Here is a 3,944-nt window from a genome sequence, read left to right on the forward strand (position 1 = left end):
CTGCTGAATTTTTCAAAACAATTTTTCACATCCTAAAACAGTAGGAATTATTTTGATGCCTGAAAGTATTTGAGGGACTAATTCATTTTGCAGTAGAACTACTGCAACTTTTCTCTTGATGATCAAAGAAGAATAACTGAAGTTTCATACCATTTGTTATTACATGTCTAAAGTATAGCTCTTTCTATATATTGTATAAACCAATTTTTTCAAATGCGTGTTCAATACAGGAAAGTTAGTAACCTTGCTGTTCTCAAAATATGTAGGCTGGTATATACAAAGGAGTTGCTATCAGCCCTAATGAGAAAAACCTATTTTATTGTGTGGGATTAGTAATGTGCATCTTCTTTGGCTCATTTTACATAGTTTCCTCTGCTGCAGACATCGTGCTAGTTAACAGCATCTTCAACAGAAAGCAAAAAGCTGTACTAGTGCATGCAGTGGACTGGATAGCTCTGACCTGCCATTGAGTGATGGATGTCTTCATAGCAGCTGAGGAAAACAGCATAACAGAGAGAAATGTTAGTGTTGCATTGCATATTTTTGGGCAATATTAGCTCTGAATCTCAAATGCCCTAACACTTGCATGCATTTCAGCACTACCTCCCTATGAGTGCATTACATAAATCTGAATTCTGGGCAGCGCAATGCAGACTTGCAAACCCTTCTTCTCTGAACTCTATTATTTATAAGATTAAAACCCCCGAGGTTTCAAATGGCAGGTTTATTGTCAAGTACAATGTACTTTTCGTTCTGAATGGACAAAAGCCTTTGAGCTTACCTGAGTCTGCCTGGCAGTCCTCAGTGCTACTGTGTATTAGTGGAGGCCAATCTTTTCTCCAGGGGTGTAAGACAAGCATCCCATAGGGCCCTCCACCTGGACCACTAATACATGCCACTGATACATGGAGGAGAGCTCTTCCTTTACAAGCATTGGGTGCATGGCCTCCATCCAGGGCAGCCTCATATTTAGAAGCACTCAGAAAATGTAGAAAATAGATACCCACTTGGTTCAGATTCTGAATTTCTTTGCACTACACCCACAAATAGATGTTGAACCTCACAGATGTGTTCATTCTTAACAGCCATTCAATGAATCTGGCATGGGGTGGCCAAAAGTATTTGCTCTGTGGTTTTCTATTTTTTGATATTCAAAGGATGTGGTGAGCCTTTAATGTCGTAAATAGAAAAAGAATATAAACAGTGGATTTCAGAAAGCCTTTTTAAATCTTGCTGGTGCAGATCTCACAATGCAAGTAAAGTTCCAGATTTTCTAGCAAAATAAATATTTAGACTGTGGTCAGGTATAATCAGAAGTTAAGGTTTTATAATTTTTTTAAATGGAGAAGGCACCAGAGGCTCCTAAGACGGCCATTAATAATCATATTATGAGGCATTTCATCTGGGGCATTTTGAAGAACCATAGTTGGTCTTCGAAAGTGTCAAATGTCTTTCAGATGTGCTGGTGTTAATGAAACATATATTCATCAATCTTTAGGGTAGGAGGTTTTTACAGCTGCTTACCATTGCTACATATGCACATAAAAATCTCCTCTCTTCTTCTCAAATCACAGGCAAGGGAAAAAAACCAAATATTTTTTTAACTAAAAAGAGAGATATGTTAGCTTCTTTGACTTGAACTGCTCCAGCAAGTGATCTCAAAAAATTGCTGACCACCCTGTTTGCCACATTGGGTTGTTTCATGCCAAGACTTTTAGTACTAATGAAGGCACACAAATAGAAACCAGTTGAAGTTTTGTAAGATCTAGCTAACTCTTTGTTAGTTTTTGTAACAAAGATAAGAGCTTTTGGACTTTGGACATAAGAATGAAAGAAGTAAATAATGGTTAATATAAAAAAGGGCATACAGTTCTTTTTTAATGGATTAATAAGAGCAATTAACCTTGTAGTGCATTAACATTTTAGAACTGAAATATTTGTAAGCGAGTTAGTTTTACATGAAGTGTCTTTGTAAAGGTCAAAGTCAAACTGTATTTTAAAAGAAATTTTAAGCTTAAAAGTTTGTATTTGCTGACATTGTCTGTCCAGCAACACTAGGAATCACCTAAATTTAATACTAAAAAAAATAAGTACATATGAGATACATAGTCGATCAATACAATTTGCAAGTGCATATCTAAATTGTACTGTGTAGTACTAATAGAAACTTATTCCAGAATTAGGGGAGGAGCTGTTTTATTTCATTTTGTGTTATTTTTTATTTTATGTTTCCAAGTCACAGGTATTTTAATTCAGGTGTATGATGTTTATGCCAACAGACTACAGGAATCTCTGTTACATTAACAGTAGTGGCAATTGTGCTGATTTTAACATTCAAGCACACAACATGTCGTAAGTTAATTTTGGTCACTTCCATGTGCCTGTTCAGAAGGCTAAACTAATTAAAAGAACTGGCTGTGTTCATTGAACAGCCAAGACCTTGATACAGCTATGGTTTACAGATGCTTTGTATAGGCAGAGGGGAAACAACGCATGACCGAGATGGTGAATAAGAGACTGTTGTGAGGATTTGTCCTCAGAAGTTTGGTTTGAAAAAAGAGATTTTAGAGGTGATGAGCATTGATGTAATGATTTTAGAGAGCAAGCATTGCAGGGAGAAAACCATGGATTTCTTTGGTTTATAAGCAATGGTTTGCGTTGGGGCTTTTTCTGACCTCGGACTCATGGATGCCACTGTTTCAGGGTAAGGCTTTCCTCCTCAGAAACATGCCAGGACATTTTAGGACTGCAAATAAATTTTTACATTGTCTTTGCTGTATTTTCCTTTTGCTACATATTTTAATCTGTCTGTTGGGATTTTACCATTTAAGTCTTCAGCTTGTTTGACATGGTTCCTGATGGCTTGGGCAGTTTCTGTGGACTCTTCACAGCTGAGGAGTCTTTCAGAGGTGGCAATGACATGACTTTATGGCTCATTCATCTACCTTATCTCCTATGGCTCTATGGGGTCAAGCTCTTGGCTTTAAAGGATGTTTCCTCACTGAGGCCCAGGAACAAAAAATGTTGGTCCTTACTTTGCTTTCAAGTTTTCTGACTCTTCTTCTGCATCTGACTAGGAAGGAGGAGAACCCAGCAATAATTCTGGCATGAACAGAATGTGCGTAAGAGTCTGCTTTTTCCCCCAGATATTTTCAGCTTTCTCTTTACTTACTTGAATTCTTCTATTTTATACAGAAATTAGAGTATCTTGGGGGAAGAAGCTGTGCTTTATATGGCTACAGTGACAGCACAGAAAGCCAAGAAGGAATTAGGACACTATTTGTTAAGGGAGTAGCTTTCTGACTGTTAGTTTCAAGTTTTTTAATCACTGTTTCCCTCTCTTTTCCATAAAGCTAGCTCACAGTGCTCATAAGGCACTTTTTACTATTTAAATTGTTAATTATTTTTCTATATGCTTATGATACTTACATCTGCTGAGCTGCATGATTTAGGACAAAAGTCTCCCTGTTATGTGTCTCAAGCAATCAATGATATCCTTGCCTAGCACTCGAATGCCAGTACTAAAATTAGAATTAGAGGGCAACCAAGAGAAGACCAAATTGTAGGATTTGTGTAGGATAAGGAAGGCACCTAGATATATTATTTACCATTTAATTTTATATGACTGATGTGACAAGAGCCAGCAAGCCGGCCAAGAGCTGACGATACTAGAATGTGTAAAAAAGCATAGGAAGGGAGTGTTTGAAGGAAATTACGCTCTTAAGCAGTGGTCAAAACACATGAGGAGCTAGTCAAAAGCAAAAAAAAAAACACAAGAAAACTCAGCGTTCATAACAGCATAGGCCAGTTCATGGGCACACGGGATCATATGTTTATAGCTTAGTTTTTGCTGCTAGTGGAAATCCAAAGTTTTGAGCTGTTTAACCTTTGTTTAGGGATATTGCCAATTTTGTGGGCTTCAGAATGAGGATTAGACTTTCCAA

This window comes from Corvus brachyrhynchos, unplaced genomic scaffold, assembly GCF_000691975.1.
Source record: "Corvus brachyrhynchos isolate BGI_N302 unplaced genomic scaffold, ASM69197v1 scaffold255, whole genome shotgun sequence".
Taxonomy (NCBI): Eukaryota; Metazoa; Chordata; class Aves; order Passeriformes; family Corvidae; genus Corvus; species Corvus brachyrhynchos.